The following is a 17,661-nucleotide window of genomic DNA, read 5'->3' as shown; positions in this document are numbered from 1 at the left end:
ATTCCACATGCTGTTATATAAACAGCACATTGGAGATCCTTAGACCTCGTTCCGCACACTACGGCGGAAAAATGGAATACGGAGGCTTCACTCAGAAAACGCATCAAATGTTTTCCGCCCGCACAGCGCCGGGAATTTTGGATTTGTGTTTGGGGAAAACTCCGGCAGGGAAATCACGTGATTATCGTAACGTTATCGTTTGCGCAAAGCTCCGTTTTCAAAATGTTTTCGGTCCACACCACGGCACGAAAAATCGCCTTTACCGCGCGTCAAATGTGTTGTTAAAGGTTTTGTAAAGGTCGCCTTTGCACGCTTTTGACGATCTGTGACGCGAATCAAAGATCATCTGTGAATAAACCTTTACCACCAAATCAAAGGCGTGAAAGGCCGTTTTTACTCACCTTTGAACGCCTGTGTTTTTAGGGTTAAAGGTGATCCTTTGATACGCCTTTGCACACTGTCAAAGGCGGGTCAAAAGTGTAATCAAATTTGTCTGCGATTCGAGTCAAAGGTTTGCTAAAGACGTGGTCGAAGATGCCTGTGACGCAGGCCAAAGGTTTGTCAAAGGTACTCTGCGCGTTCCGCGCTCGCGCTCCTCTTTCGCGCTGCGCGACCGTTGATCACGTTTCGCGCGATCCACATCGTATACGCTTTTTTCTGCTTGCTACACTAGCTTTGTAGCTCCGCATACGAAAGATGCAATTAGATCCGTACTCTTGATTTATGTCTGACAAGTTTTGAAGAATATATCAGCTTTAATAAGGTTATTTTGTACCAAACTATTGACAAATGTTAACGGGAAAGCGGCCTGGAAAGGTCATTGCGCCTAATTTTAAGAAAATAAATATGTTCAATTTCATCTCAGTTTCAATTTTTTCCCCGTTTTTATCAAGAGTAAATACCTTCAAGTACCTTACATAAATGTTTTGGGCTTCAGGTTTCAAAAAGCCACGTTACAGGCTTGGTTTCAAACTACACGTAATGAGACTGATCATAAGGAAAACATTGTTCTGTCTATCGTGAAAACAACAGTCAACAAATCTTCCATGGTACAAAGTGCATTTATCTAACATTGAAGTACTATGGCTAAATTCTCAGTTCCTTAAATTTACTAGACCAGACTAGACAATAGGGAAGACAACCGCAAAATTTCGGGAAAGATATAGCAAACTTCGCACAAAAGTCAACTAGTGTATAAGCGTCCTTTCCAGATGGCACGTACAGTCCGTTGCATGGAACTCCTTATGTTTTGACAGTTCTCCTTTTCTGCTTCTTGCACTTGCTCATTCTTGCATTATAAGTGGAATGGAATACAGTGTTTTCCACTTCTTTCTCATCAAAGTGGTTAAACTGCCTTGTTGGGGGTCAATGCCAACTAAATCCCCATGATTTCTAGGGAAGACACATTTTGACAAAGTCTAAGGCGTTGACGAAATTAATCAATGCATCTTCACTGGATAAGTCCATCCTGTCGACCACTGCTTGTCCGCATTTGTCTAAACAGAAGCAAACAGACAAAAACGTTGGAAATGAATATTAAGGGTGAATCTTGGCATTCTATTCCTTAAAGTTTGCCTATAGTTTTTGCTAATATCACATTAATAAAACGTGACCAATCAGATCATTACTCCTCCTCCGAATAGTTTGTGCTTCTGTCAATAGTAGCCTTTTTTTGTATTTCTCTCCACTCTACTCAGAGATTTGGTCACACAGGTATGTCATTAAGAGCCAGTTTAACAAGCTAATTTCACCAGCTGAACAAGGGTTATCCCCAGCTAGAATTTCATAAGAGAACAAAGACTTGGGGTCATTTTAAAAGTGTACAGCTTGGCACAAATAAACAAAAAGCCTAGAGCCAGTTTACCAGTCCATCTGTCTGCCTGTCTCTTAAAGACATCTTACAGACCTCTTACAACAAAGCAGAATAGCAATCTAAAAATCAACAAATCTGACATAAACTGTGACAAGAAATGAGGAATACACACACCTTTGGGAATATTGCTGTTCCTGTGTAATTTCCACAGATCTCTTCATGTTCAGTAGTGTAATCTTTTTCCTTATTTTCATTGTAGATCATATGTGAAAAGGAGCATATAAACATATCAAAATAATTGCACATTTGATTAGTAAACAGTTAGCAACTACTTGTACACTTTTTTCCACTGAAAAAAATTCCTGAAATTAAATAATTTAACATGAGACATGCCTGCATGGAATCGCATGGCTCATTCATTGAAACAAAAATCCAGTCCAAGATGATGAATACAACCACTATGATTCCCAGTGCAGCCGCGTCTCATTTATCATCATTATCCAGTCAAATTTGCCAACAAAATTTTCAATTGACTAAAAGCAAATAAATGTCTTTGTCAATTTACTTTTACTAAGTTATTATCAAATCCTCTATGCCTTAAATTCTCTACTGATCCCATCAATAGTTATGAATTAACCATATTATTAATTTTGCTTGGAAAAATTTGGTTTGGAAACCTGATGGCCAAACCAAAACAGTCGATATTGCAGACAACCACTCAAAATTTAGATTCAAAACTCAGCTTTTACCAGTCAAAAACCAACATTTCCTGAGACTGGTTTGCAACATTCTGCAACTTTGATTCATTTACCAAAAAGATTCCCACCCCTTGCATGTTTTCAATAACATTTTAATTACTTAATTTTCATCCAGGTGAGCCAGTTGATGTATTTGTCCCTTAAGAAAGACAACATTTCCTCACTTGCCCTTAAATGAACCAAAAAGAAACAACTTTTTTTTTACAGAGTGAGACTGTAATAAAAATGATCAATTAAAATAATATTAATAAGCTATAGCCAGGTTTTCAAAATCTATTTATATCCTTTCTTTGCTGGAAAAAGATGTTAAAAGTTGTGGCTGAAGAAATTATAAGATGGTCTATGCTACAAAATATAGAAATAACAAATGAATATTCCAGCCTTTTACTTACCAAAATGTTCTGATGTTTGCACACTTTGGAGCATTGCATGATTTAACTGCATCTGAGTTGACTATGAACTACAGAGTTGTATATTGTATCCTCTCCCAGAATTTATTATTAATTTCTTCAGTTCTTCTAGAGTGGCTAGCTGAAGGATAAAACAACCTTCATCAGCAAATTTCCACTGGTCACATATTTATTGGCATTTAATTGTCTACTGCTCAAAAGACCAAGACATGAAACTCTAAAACTACTGGTATTGTCCAGAGAGGTCACGTAATAATATTATTATGGGGTCAGCTTTTTAATTTGCAACTAATGGCAAGTTTGATTTTTTATCAAACATTGTAACAATTTCACCTACTAAAGATAAGCTGGATTACATGTACTAAAGGCATCCGTGGTCGAGTGTCGATCGATACCCTTGATCGATCCTCTAAATTGACACTCTATCAACACCCGATTGCTTTTCAATCAACACTCCATCGACACCTCGGTTGACACTCAATCTACATTTCTATTACTCAGTTTTGCAAATGTCACAGGGTAGGTGCATTTGATCACCTGGTATGACACCATTCTTAGCCCTGGAGACAGTTCAAAATGTCAAATGCCTGGCAGGTTCGGGGTGGGGGGGGGGGGTTGGGCAGGAGATAGTGGAGTTCCAAATGATTGATCCACAAGCCTGATACAACAAATATCAAAACATGTTTTTACTCCACAACATTTTGACCACTGTGATGATGCATATCATTGTCGATAAGAGTACAGACCACACTAAACCACATGCAATTTGTTAAATTCAACCCAGTGAAGTCATTTATCAACATTAATGAACAAATATCATCATAATTTCAACTGTGGTAACAAACAGAGCTTTTTTCCAATAGAATGGTAACTAGAGACAAAAGCAGAAACTTATCCATAGATTAAATTTTCAGAGTCAACAACTCTTTTAATGGCATAATGAATATGAAAATTAAGTCAGGTCGTGATGGACTGTCATGCATGGCCGCGACTGAGTTTTTCCTTCAATGCAAATTTCCTTTATATTGACATGAGCTTTCTTTCAAGGGAATTGTTTAAGCTCAGAAATTACCAGAGGCATTGTGCACAACAATTTATACGTAAATAGAGTTAAGTTTAAGCTTAATTCTTAAGTTACGTTTATTTCAAGCAATGATCATGCTAAAATCTATGCTATGACAGACACTTCAATTTAATGCACAAGACTTGACTGAGTGAGAAAAAAAAATTATGTTTGTCAACTTTTGTAAATAAGTATATGTGAATTGAAAATAAAGTTTGGTCTTTCTTAACGAAGAGCTTTGCCGATCAACTGTGATTCAGTCAAGTGCAATTAATCTTCGACCAAATTGTTTTCGCTGCCGAGGATCTGTCTTGCCATAAATATACGCAATTCACAGCTCTTTATGTAGCCATTGCTGCGTTTAATTTACTTTTTCAACTCCGTTATTCTCTGAACATTGAAAAAAAATGAACGAAATTCAAAGACTTACCTTTTCCTGGTCCAAAACACAACGAAAATTTCACCAAAGCCGCCATAATGAAGCTAAATGAAGAAAAATGTCTGCTTTCCTCACAGCCGACTTCCTTGACCTTTATTCCCTTTATTCTGATTGGCCAGAAAATGCGGGAAGCCTCTGGCAGCCGCGTTTTCCCGCTGTTTTCGAGTTGTTTCCTTGTGCCACCTCCAGGTCAAGTGAAAACTTTTTTATTAAAAAAATACACATTGGCAAAAAAGCAAGCTTTCATTTTATCGTTAAAACAGAAAAAAAAATACGAAAACGCAGGTTATTAGGGCGTTAAAAGCGGAGTCGCAAGATATGGCCATATTTGACCTCGCCTTTGACATGACATGACGTAGGATCAAAGTTGTACAAAGCCATGCCGCCTTTGAACGCCTTTGACATAAGAGATCAAAGGTATGCAAAGCCGTGGTGTCTTTGAACGCCTTTAACGCACGTCAAAACTGTAGTCAAAGTTATTGACATGTTTGACCTCGCCTTTGGCAGGGATCAAATGTATGGCAAATCCATAAGATATTTGACTCCCCCTTTTACGCGTGTCAAAGGTGGAGTCAAAGTTAAGATCACATTTGCCCTCCTCTTTGTCATGGATCAAATGTATCGGCAAAGCCATGACATTTTTGACACACATTTGACGCGCGTCAAAGTTTGGATCAAAGCTATGATCATATTTGACTTCGACTTTGATCAGGATCAAATTTAGAGTAAATCCAATTTTTCGTGCCGTGCACTAAAGCGCAAAGACGGCGTTTTGAAATTCCTTTAGTTTTTGAAAAGCTCCATTTTCGTCAGGGATTAGTGTGGATGGTAGGCCTAACCGTAGAAATAAAGTTCCGTTTTCAAATTCCTCCGAAGTAGTGTGGACGCTGCCTATCATCTTCGACATCGCAGAGTCACTTTCATAATCATGCACAATCATGTCTGCTAAATGAGAATAATTGCAAGGGCAAATTTCTCCAAAAAGGAGTGCCCCAAATCAATCAGATACTCGAAAAGCTGTCTGCAAATGAGCCTAAAGCCCATAGAGCTAAAAACTCTAACCCGTGGGACGCGAATTAGAAATCAGTTTAAAGGAAAATAATTGATGAAAATTTTTGGTTTGTTACCAATGAGGAAAGGTTTCCAATCTTTCGGCCTATTTCAGAGGCATACTGAGCCAAGTAGACAGCTTATATATCAAGGCTAATGAGGAGCACAAACAAGAAATGATATAATATGATGTAATCACAGAAGAAGATCTAACTCTCCAGAGGCTTTGATTTGTAGCAATTCCCGGCAGGTCATTTGTACAAGATAACTACTTTATGAAAGCTGTTACAATTGCTGAGGTGTTTTTACAGTCATGGCCTGGTTTCTTGTTTGAGAAACCTAAGAGCTAACGACCGGTCTGTTTTACCCATGTATTGTTGTAAACAGCCACAACAAAAAGTTTATAGTTAAGCAATAGAGCACTTTTTCCGTGTTTACATAGCCTCATCTAAACACGAGGAGAGTTGGGAGAATTCGAGATAATTATGCAAATCCGAGACGTATTCAAGGGTTTGCATAACGTTCGAGATTTCTCCCAACCCCCGAGTGTTTAGATGAGGCTATGTAAACATGGAAAAAGTGCGCAATTGCTTTTGTAAAATAATTCTCAAAAATACGCGCGAATCTGAAACGTCACAATCTTGTTTACATACTCTCATCTAAACACACCTATCGACCAATGAGAGCGCGCGTAGTATCTCAGCTATTTTATAAATTACACTAGATTTCAGCAGTGCAGGAACTGCGTCTCGTTAGAGCAAAATGCTTCATGGGACCATGCATGGTGCCATCATTTTCCAAAGTCTTTTGGTTGCATGCCGTTTTAGTGAAGGCAGTGTACCACACAATGGATCACTATAGTTGCCTTGGCTTTTGAACTTTAAAGTTGTCGTTTTTTCATGTAGTGAAGGCGTAGTGTATGCCAAACTAGGCCAAAGCAAACACGATACTTAGAATCTGCAGTATCACGGGATGAAGCTGTGAATCGCGTTGTCAACGTCTTCTTCAGTATCCAAGATTATCACACTCTAATTCCACATTTTTTGCTTGGAGTGATGATGATGATAAAGTCCCGGATGTCTGATTCGTTCCACCTCTATCGGTAACATAAGTACGCGGTCTAGTAGATCCCAGTCTTCCCCGCCCCACTTGTGTTGGAAGTCTTTTGTATTCATTCCTAGCGATGTAAAGAGACAGTGATTGAGAGAAACAAAGAAAGGGAAAGGGAAATTCAGTGTAAATAGGAAGCCACTGGTTTAGTGTTACTGTCTCAGTGCTTATTATACTGCAGTCTATAAAGTGTGCTACATCCATGATTAAATGCCCTCAGGGGGACTCCGTCATGAAAAGGTCGGGGATGCTCGTCGGAAAATTTGAATTGAACCCCTATAGGAGTCCACACTGGGCGTGGCTCGAGCTTTATTTGACGCCTAAAAGATCCCTAAAGGATAACACTGAAAACGGAGTAGGCTCCATTATCAGCCGCTGTTCGGGAAAGGAGTCCGCGCTAGTAGACCGGACTCGGGAGAGCGGCGGAAATCGAGCTTAAAATCGGAAATGAGAGCGTTGTTTTTACTGTCATTTCTTCGAGTGAACCCTTTAAGATACTCTGACAGCTAAAATAGTGGAGTTTTGTCCTAAACACCCTAAATGAGACCAAAAACTTTGATTTACACCCCTAAGCGAGACGATGAGCATCCCCGACCTTTAAATATGAGAGCCCCCCCCCCCCCCGCCCCTCCGGGGCTAAATTCCTCCATATCTCTTGTGGTCCATAAAAGTAAGCTTGTCCACCAGCACCCACAAAAATATTCAGTGGGAGTGACGTCATATATTATGGACGGAGACAAGTTCCACTCACCACCAAATCTGTTCCAGTCTGCTTTATAAATCGACAGAATTCCATAGCCATCTAATTGCCAAAAGCCTCGATGTTCCGTGGAATAGCTATCACAGGCCAAACGGCCCACTACAGGGAAATAAACCATGCGACCTGCAATGGTGTTCTAAGAAATAGTTGCGTTTTTGGTTAGAATTATAGAAAACAGTGAGAGAAAATACCATGGCCTTAGTATACAGCACCCATCATCGTCTTGTGCATCAACTACTACTACGATTATTAGTTGAGTAAGGCGCGGCGAAAGTTTGGTGACCAGGATTTAAAGTTCAACTTGTCTTGTTGTCACGTGCAACTGGCTCGGTTTCCAGCGGCAACTTCTCATTTGACGTCATAGCCTGATTACTTTCCACACTAAATTGAAAACGGGAGGGAGGGTCGCGTCAACCTTAGATGGTTTGCTTCTACGCTCTAGAGGGGTTTTTAATTGAGTGTCGAAAGTTACCAGGCAATGACTTTCGTTTTGGGTTTGCTACGATTTGAGATTGGCTGATTAGTCTAATTGGTAAGTTATTGGTTTGGTTTTGGTTTACGACACTCAATTGAAAACCGCTCTAATGACATCAATTTTGGCATTGATTGGAGGAAGTTTTGCCCGTCAGTTCAAGAATAGAAACAAGTCGCGTAAATTCTCTTTACAATATCAATACAATGTCCAGCAAACAGGTGATAAGAATAGATAAACTATTCAGCTTAAGCGTGTTTTCTTGATATAAACCCATATTCTCTAAACTAATTTACAAGGAAATGTGTGGAAGCTAGAAGGGACAATTCCTAATCAGATGTTGGGAGTTAAAGGGCTAATTATTTCTAATCGACACACCATGCGAAGATAAATTTGCTCTATAGTAATATAGATGAAAAAATTACTCGATTCTGATTGGCTGAGAGCAGTGCAGTTTAAGTGTAACACTAGTGCAAAAAGTTTAACACTGGTGCAAAAAGTGTAACACCAGTGCAAATTACACATTGCAATTCTGGATTATGATTGGCTGAAAGACAACAGGAAATTTTCGAAGCCAATGATATTACGTAAAATGATGAGGAAAATTCTGTGCGGAAACTTTGAAAAAAGTTTTCTGGAATGAGAAAAAATGGCTTTAAGAAAGGTCTTCCAGCACTTCCTCCACGTAAATTTTTTCATGTTTATATTATTAACAAGTAATCATACGGTTTTTCTCGTTCAATTTGGAATCAATTTGCACTTGTGAGTTTTTCAAAAAGCTGAAACTGCACTCGCCGAAGCGGCTCGTGCAATTTCAGCTTTTTTGAAAACTCACTTGTGCAAATTGATTCCAAATTGAACTCGAAACCGTATGATTACCTATACTAATGATCCACATACATGAAGTACATACCATTCGAACACTGTCCATAATGTCTGCGGGAACATCAATATGCAGATCAAACAGGAACACTATGTCATGCCCACTTGGAACTTGTTCAACGGCCTTGTTTAGAGCGAGTCTTATAGAATTTACCCGTTAATGAAACAATAGTATGTCTACTGCTGAGAAGAGATGTGTTAAACGCCTTGCCCATATCAGTATCTTTACTTTCAAAATCAACAATTATGACATGAAAGTTCGTATCACCGGTTAATAAGCTGGCATCAATCAGCTGATTAATAAAATAATGTACCCAGTTTCCTTGATCCTTGACAGGGAGAATGAAGTACACCGTAGCGTTGTTATTCCAGTCCATTCCCTCAGGAAGACACAAAGAGTCATTTGCCTTATTCTGATACGCGTGTTCTGAAAGTCGAAATGATTGATTGGTGTTATGTAAACCGAGTTCGAGGTTCAGCAAGAAACGATCGCCTTTCTTGGGGTCTGGCTTAAGGATCACTTTGTGGACTTTTTTCAAAGAATAGTTCCTGAAATCACACAAAAATGAATCTTACAAAAACAAAAAAACCGAGACAAATAGACATATGAAGTAATTAATTAAAAAAACAGAGACGCATGAGGTAACTAAACTTATTATATGGGTAGCTCCGTGCATGGGCAGGATGAATCAAATCCTGCGCTGTGATTGGCTACCCGAGCGGGCAAGATGGAGCTACCTTGCCAGCTGTGTCCCACAAGAAAATAGGGTTCTTTATCCATATAATAACTCCTTTATTGAGCAAGCTTGTTCGGTCAAGATGGCTGGATATTGGCCTCGATTTTTTGCGTGTTTATGGACCGAGACCGAGTCGAGGTCCATATGGTCAGGGAAAAAATGGTCAGGGAAAAATATTCCTCAAGGTCAGAGAAAAGTCAGGGAATTTTATTTTGAGTCAGGGAAAATTGAAATAGTTTAACTCGGCTAATCTAATACCATTGAAGGCTTATTAGTCTTAATGAACGAATAGAAATGAAGGCTGTAAGTTGAGGCCAGAAGCCGCTACTAGGTCCGACATTTTGTATTGATTTGGTCAAGGAAATCTTATTTTTATCAGCGAAAAGTCAGGGAATTTTAAAAAATGATGTCTGTGACAACCATACATATCATTGAGCTGCTACACAGGCCCAAACTGGGACGTAGAAGTTTCATTCTATGGCTGGAAACGCGCGAATAAACTTGAGTTTTCTCACGGTTTTTTTTTCTTTTTTTTTTTTCCTGTTTATTCAACCGAAGGCCATGGCCACACTCGCGACATATATAGGTTAAGCAAGTGAGAAGTACAAATAATAATGATAATGATAACGATAACGATGACGATAACGATAATGATAATAACAATAATAATTATAATACAATAAAATATTTGCACGCAAAGGGTCACGTAAAACGGTTCAGTTTGACCATGACATAGACTTTGATCACGCCACTGTGGTCGACAAGGCTCGTGATTATCATAAGAGACTTTTTTTCGAGGCCTGGTATTCTCAGAGAAACCGAAATGCGGGCAACGAACATATCCACATTACGAGTATTTAAAAGTCACTCGCGTGATTTGTTATGTCGCTCAGCATTCGCTCGTTACATTTCGCTAGCGTGGTAGGCGCAGAATTGTGAAGTATATATGAAATAATTCATATTTGAACTGCGGTAGTAGATGAAAGTGAAGAATGATCATTGCAGTAAATTTTCCAATTTAAGCAATTGGAAAGAAGAAACCTGAAAAAATCAGGCTCCGTTGGTAGAGCATTGCACCGGTATCGCAGAGGTCACGGGTTCGAATCCCGTTGAAGCCCTGATTTTTTCATTCTTCTTTCCAGTTGCTTAAATTGGAAAATTTACTGCGATGGTCATTCTTCACTTTCATAGCCCGTAATGTCAGTTGGCTTTTTAAAGCGACGAAGATCGAAGTTGTTCGGTCGAAACGTCTTTGTATAAGTAGCTATAAACGTTCTTCTAACGTTTTAGTAGCGTCAGTGTCAGACACAGCTTGTATGTATACTACTCACCGTAAAACGTTTGGCATGAATTGAGTCTTTCTGTGTATTTAAGGGGTGGCGAATGGTACCCAGAAAATCGTGGATCTCGGAAATTTTTGACCTGATCTCGAAATCTCGGAAGCTTTTCTGACGAGTCACGAAGTCTCGTTTTTCATGTGTTTCTTTCGGTCTCGGAGTCTCGAATTTTTTTCGCAGGGTCTCGGAGTCTCGGATTTGCTTTTTTAGTAGAGGTTCTCCGGGGAGGTATCGCGTTGGGCGAGCAGAGTCAGTGTTGCTGAGATTAAGCATGGCGTTTACGCAAACGGCTGCAAATACGGAACTTTTACTTTTCTTTACCTTTGCTTCTCTTATTATATTCACTCAGTCCGCGCGCACACTCATTTGATCAGGTTTCCGCTGACAATAACTATGCGCACGCTTTCGCACGAAAACATGGTCGGTGGACTGTATTTTTAGCCAGTTAAGTCAAATAATTCAAGTAACTCGATTTAGATTTTATAAATGGTTAGCATAAGGACGTGCGATTGTAGTCTAGAATATACCGGCGTGTCTAAGACGGTGTATTCTAAGCTATTGTAGAATACCGTTTCGCAAAACAAACACAATATTTTACTGTAATGGTCTTTGCAATAAAGGAGCACTATGTCACCTGGAGAACTTCTGGAGGTCGCAGAAAATACAAATGTAGATATAACCTCTAAATAAGACGTCTTAAAGAAAACGACTAACTGCATGCTTACTTTAATTTACTTTACTTACATTACGTAGTGTTCCTACGATGTGTTTGGTAATCCAACGTTTTGTTCTCCTCGTCCTTTGTGGTAAGTTTCTTCACATTCGTGAGTCGTGCGCCATGTCGCCTTCTAGAGCAAGCTAAACACTTTACTTTCACAGCAGTTGACCTGCACCTCTTTAGAACCTCTATTTTGATTCATTCTTGTCAATCTGCTACTCCTTTGTTCTTTGGGCTAGGGGTATTGTTTGTGTTGTTAACCTGTTGTTAATTTTTTTATTGTTTCGTTTGGCCAATTATAAAGAACCTTGTAAACGGTGCAGATCGCCCCTTTCACAGTCCCTCTGTCTACCCAGGAGTATAAATGGGTACCTGCCAACTGTCAGGGAACTTTACAAAATGCTCAGTAGGGGTTAACATGCGTCGAACACCTCGTCCTTACATGTTCAGCCACTTGACACGTGAAGTACTTTACTTTTATACCACATTTTACACACGGCGAGCTTCCCTCAGCACACAGACCTGTCGGTTGAACAAACGATGCAGTCTTTTCGCAGCCATCTGCTTATTTTCAGTGGTGCTGCCTGCTCGTCTACAAAAGCTTACAAACACTAGTCAAACTTGTTCCAGTATTGAGCCTAGGTTTTTATCCATTTCGCGGTCGAAATTATCGTTTTACTAGGTTACTCACACAGGTGGCCTGTGTAAGAAAATAAGTTGTCGGCGAATTTGTTCACGCCATGACAGCCGGTCACTATGATGCTTCATGAGTCTTCCATTGCGCGGTTAAAATACAAGCTAATACAGTTTCAGAGTAAAAGCCTTTCAAACACACAAGCAAATGCATATGTAGACCTACTTAATCGATGCTTACAAATAGCAAGAGCTAGTCAAGATACATCGTTTTTTTCTGGAGACACGAGAATAATAAGCCCGGGCGTCTTCATGAATAATCATGTATGAATAATTACAAAGTTAACAATATACTTACATTTGCTTTTTCGCCGTTTCTTGTCCTCCACCCTCTCCTCGTCCATAACGTGTTATATCAACCAGTACGGAAGGTCAAACAATATTTAGCAGCTGAAGTTAGATCGCGTAGTAAGCTCGAGAGACTAACGGATGATCGCCGATGAGAAGCTATGAGATGTTTGAAGCTAGCTGACCGGAAGTTGATGACAGCGCGTGACCTCGAAAGTAGCTGAAAGTCGGGTCGTGATAGGCCATAAAAAGGTCGAAATGTTAATTACTGCGGAGCGAGCGTAGCGAGCGAGCAGCAACATAAACAGGATTTAAGAAGAATATATAAAAGGGGATCCAAATTCTCGAATTCATCACTTTTTACCAGAATGCATCGCATTTAACCAGAATGCACTGCGCCACTTTTTACCAGAGTGCGTTGCGCCCCCACGAACTACAGGAGGGCGCCTTTTCGCGTGGATTCCAGTGAGAAAGATTAGTGGTTGTGTTTTGCTCTGATTTACCTGTAAAACGATGTGAAGGAGATTGTGCCTGCTTTCACAACTCTTGCTTTTGTTCTTAATGCATGCAGTATGTGACAGTTTGTAAATCTGGACGATTAATTGTGACATCTTAATTTTAAACTTAGTATGTCATTTCTTAGCAGTCTCGCCTATTTGGCCGAATTCTTAAATGAAGAGAAATCGTCGCTCCTAAAGCTTGCAGAATAAGTAAAACAAACGAAAACCGTAGAACACGCTAATTTCATATATGCTGCGATCTATTCCTTTTCATCCAAACATGAATTTAAGCTAAAGCTTTAGCATTTTCACACATCGCGATGGACGCGTCCTCGACACAGTCTGTCAACATTCTTGAGACATTTAATACGTATCAATACAGAATTTATAAGTTAGATTTCTGTTCCTACAACTTCCACATCTTTCGATTTCCGCGATCTGGTAAAGGGGAGATTGATGTGTATCTTTTTATGTTCAAACATGGGTCAGATCACTATGCGCTTTTTTGTCACGATCCCTTGTCATACCTCGCTATCCATGTGTCATCATGTATGAAGTTGTAGATGAATCACTGCGTAAAATATGTCACTATCAATAGAATGTGCCGCAGCATTATTAACTTTTAGATACCCTACTGCATAACTAAATAGTTGACGTTTATCTGTGACTGCTATTTTGGTAGTTCAAATACCTTATTACATGAAATTTTCGCGACACATTAATTTCGCGACACCTTAATTTGACTTAACGTGACTTGAATATTCAAGTCACGTTTTTAGTGGTCAGTTGACCTCATTATCCATGTACATTAAATATTCCTTTCTGCAGGCTCCAAGGAGAAACTGTTGCCGTTTAGTTTCACGACTGATGCTGTTTAACTGTTTGCGTAAATGTCTTGAAACGGATCAACAGGCGGTAGCACTTCTTTTCCAGGGGCGACGGTAAGAATGGAGGCATCTACCAAGAACGTTGAAGTAATTGAAAGGTTTAAGCAACTAGTGGAACAGCACTCTAAGGAGCCAGTAAATGGACAGTTTGAGGATTGTACAAAAGAAGTGCTACTGGAGTGGAGGCGGAAAGAAGTAGTGATGAAGAGGACCAGAAGATTACCACAGAATAGTTCAAAATGATTGTCATAAACGTGTGTAATGGTAATAAGTCGCAATTTAATTATTGATTTAATGTGAGTCACTTAATTTTCGCGTCATGTTAATTTCGCGACATTTAATTTTCGCGTCACTTAAAGTGCACCTAACCCCCAAATTTTTTTTTCGCTAAAACGAATGTACTTGTTATTTGAAATAGTTCTGCGAAAAAATTTTTCGATTCCGTGAAATCCTCGATTTTCTGTGCCCCGACGAAATCTCGAAAATAGCTCCAAAACACCGCCATTTTGTTTCACGACCGAGTTTGAGGAGAATGGGTCCAGCGGCTCTTGTGACATCTACCCAGGAAGGTTCGATATCTCACGTCCTCTCATTTCCTTCAGGATTGTGCAATACACATTCGAAAAGCGCGCAGAAACGCCTTCCAGAGGTGCTATCGGCTGTTGCAGTAATATTCCAGATTTAAAGAAAGATATACTGTACAATTTACTGACGATGATCGGCTAATGGTACAATAAAGACGTAAACGACGGTTGATTTTGTCGAACCGAAACAAGCGAACTGAATCTGTGAGAACCATTAAAGAATTCTCACTGGAATTTGTTCCGCAGACTTTCGAACGCTATTTTCATAAATTTTCTGCCTAAAGCTAACCAGAAATTTTTAGAAATACCACCGAAAACCTATATCTTACAATCCCGCAGTATTTATAACATAACCGGCAAAGTTGTGTGATCCGATCATGTTCAAGAAGCGTATTAACTGATATGTAATTAGGTCGCAACTATACGCCGCTAACCAGCACTTATTTCTCTTTCGATTTAGATAAAAGTAGAAAATTAATCCTTTAGAATTACATCATAACAAAATTGTTAGACTCACAGAGTTTTTCGAAGGTTTGGAAATCAGCAGTGCGACAGAGATTCTGTGCAATAGCGTCGAAAATATGATCGCGGAACATTATCTGCGGACCGCTTAGGGAACACATCCTTTTCGCTTATCCGACGAATTTCACTGCAAACTTTGAGAACAATTTACATTGGTTATTTGGAGTTACGACTTAAAACGTGTGACAATGTGAAATCGGTAATTGTATGAAATGTTTCCTTCCACCTTGTTCTCGCAGCTTCAAAAATACAGGTCCAAACAGTACGATTTTCAATCGATCGAAGCCAATGTTTTGGAGGTCATCAAGTCTCGAAAACTGCAACACGTACGTCGCACTTATAAACATGAAGCATTTTTTTAAATCGCGAAATTCGCGAAATTAACGTGTCGCGAAAATTTCATGTAATAAGGTAAACTACAAGTTATTGATTGTATAATAGTTTTGACCAGTTCCCTAAATGAGATTCAGTTTCAAGCGACCAAGACCCCATGAATCTCACGTCTCGGGCTCGGAGTTTTGCATAATTAAGGTCTCGGGCTCGGTTTTCTCTGCACTGAGTCTCGGGCTCGGATTTTCCGAAATCGTTAAGGTCTCGGTCTCGAATTTTTAAACAACGGTCTCGGCGTCTCGGCAAGTCTCGGATTTTACCATTCGCCACCCCTTATTTAACGCAGCATCCAGTTGCTTAATGAAGCTTAGCGAACAGCATCTCAAAAACTAAACAATCGAACTTTGATCTGCATTTCTTTAAAATAGAAAATTAGTTGTCATCTAAAGCAGACTTCGTCAGTCCGTTTGGTGTGGTTTCTTCATTATGTGTTGTAGTTACTTCATTATGTTTTGTGGTTTCTTCATTATGTCTTGTAATGTAGTCCCGACGTGACGTGTTTTTACCATGATGTTGTGTAATAACTTCATTACGTGGTGTGGTTTTATTGTGATGTACTGAGGTTTCTAAGTTAATTGCTAAACTTACCTAGACCGCAAGGAGTGCACAAACCTTTCCACGACTGACTGAATTCTGTTCAAATCAGCAAGTTGATTAGGTTTAGGCCAGCTTGATCTGTAATCGCTTTTAATCATGTCTGTGTCATCTTGTGGAAACACATGTGATCGTATTGTCAGCGAAACACCCTCAAACCGCTTAAGTTTGTGTCGCACTAAAAAACTTGGGCTGTAAGGACATGTCGGAAGCAGATTCATATAGTCTTTCTTGTTGATAACGGGAAGTCGATGAAAATAGTATAAATTACTCTCGCTCTCAAGTGACGTGTTTCGTTTTTTGCCCGCGTGAAGGGGAATTGATTTGTGATTGCCAGCCCCAGAATAATTTGACAAGAACGCCGAGGAAATGACTTCAAATGACGAATTCCTGTAAGACCAATAAACAGCAAAGGGGTGGACAGTGCCAGAACCTTGCTTATTCAAAGACTCGATGTAATATTTCTTCCCGGCGCGAAGAACGATTTCCTTCGAGATGTGGTCAGGACTGGTCACTGACGGTCACTGACGGCATCAACATGGGCAAACACAAAAAGGTCAAAAAGCACAAGAAGGAAAAAAAAAGTGCGAAAAGTCAGAAAGAAGAGAGAGACCAGGTGAGTTCAGATTAAAATAATGAAGACGTCAATGAAAATTAGAGGGATGTTACTAGTCGTCGAGGTTACTGCTCTTGTATGTCTTATATCATTCCCAGTTATCTAGTTCGGCAGTTGATTTTTGGGTAGATGAGAAAAGAGAAAGTGGGACGAGAAGCGGCAACTAAGGGACCTCAAGGAACAATATCATCAAAAAGTTAACGTAGCGTTGAAACTCTCAGAGAGTCATTATGTTCATTGAGAGATTTTCTGAAAGAGGTCAACCCTGAGTTCGACAGCTTGGCAAACTGGTCGCCATCTTGACACTTGTTGTGGAAAACTTTTTCAGCCAAATGCGCTCTAGAAACGACATGCCGACTGCCTTGGAGTTTGCATATCTATTTGCGCCCACCATTCGCGAGTCATTGAAGCAACTCACTGACAGTGGCTTTGTCTACTACACTTCCCGCACTCTTATTATTAAGTACCAGATGATATGAAACTCCCGTTTCGAGACCTGCCATCCTTGTCTTCTGTTCCATCATCAGTAGAAATGGCAAAAGATGATCAGAAGTTAATGAGAGACTGGAGGGACAGCTTTGGTAAACCAGCTCGTCAACTAACCGTCCGGAGCCAGGGTACCAAAGACAATGTCGGCACTCTTCCATTGTCTGCATACTCAACACCAGATCCTCAACCAAGGCCTTTAGATTTCTCCGCTACTGATGACCTCGCCGCATCTGTTGGTTCTAGGAACACAGAGACGCAGCCTGAGCCTGATGCTGTGGCAAACATTTTATTCGAAGCCAATAGTGTGTTGATAGTGAAACGTGATCACATACATTCGTGGAACTTTCAACAAAGGGCCCTTCCTTGTTGGAACTGTTGAAGCTGACATAAGCGACGAGGAACAAACTAACTTTTGTGATGTTCAGTTATTTGTTCCCTCATTTGAAGATTTTCTCCTTTTTACATTGAACGGAAAAGCACTAATTCACCGAGATGCTATAGCAGGTAAAGTGGATATAGGACATTTTCAAAGAGGAGACAACTTTGTCA

The 17,661-nt window shown here is 39.7% G+C and overlaps 1 pseudogene across 1 annotated transcript; it reads right to left on the bottom strand.

Annotated features, from left to right (window-relative positions):
* Positions 1-735: 735 nt before the first annotated feature.
* LOC110062337 (N-acetyl-beta-glucosaminyl-glycoprotein 4-beta-N-acetylgalactosaminyltransferase 1-like) lies at positions 736-17,126 on the bottom strand (annotated as a pseudogene). The gene is made up of 8 exons (XR_016206541.1): positions 17,042-17,126; positions 16,002-16,521; positions 8,789-9,306; positions 7,395-7,539; positions 4,475-6,710; positions 2,964-3,102; positions 1,988-2,056; positions 736-1,496 (listed from the first exon to the last, which is right to left on the bottom strand). The product of XR_016206541.1 is annotated as an N-acetyl-beta-glucosaminyl-glycoprotein 4-beta-N-acetylgalactosaminyltransferase 1-like (transcript).
* Between the last annotated feature and the right edge of the window lie 535 nt (positions 17,127-17,661).

The sequence above is a fragment of the Orbicella faveolata genome, unplaced genomic scaffold (genome assembly GCF_042242905.1).
Source record: "Orbicella faveolata isolate gen_17 unplaced genomic scaffold, um_ofav_v1 contig_14, whole genome shotgun sequence".
NCBI classification, from domain to species: Eukaryota; Metazoa; Cnidaria; class Anthozoa; order Scleractinia; family Merulinidae; genus Orbicella; species Orbicella faveolata.
This window is presented reverse-complemented; position numbering and strand designations above follow the sequence as displayed.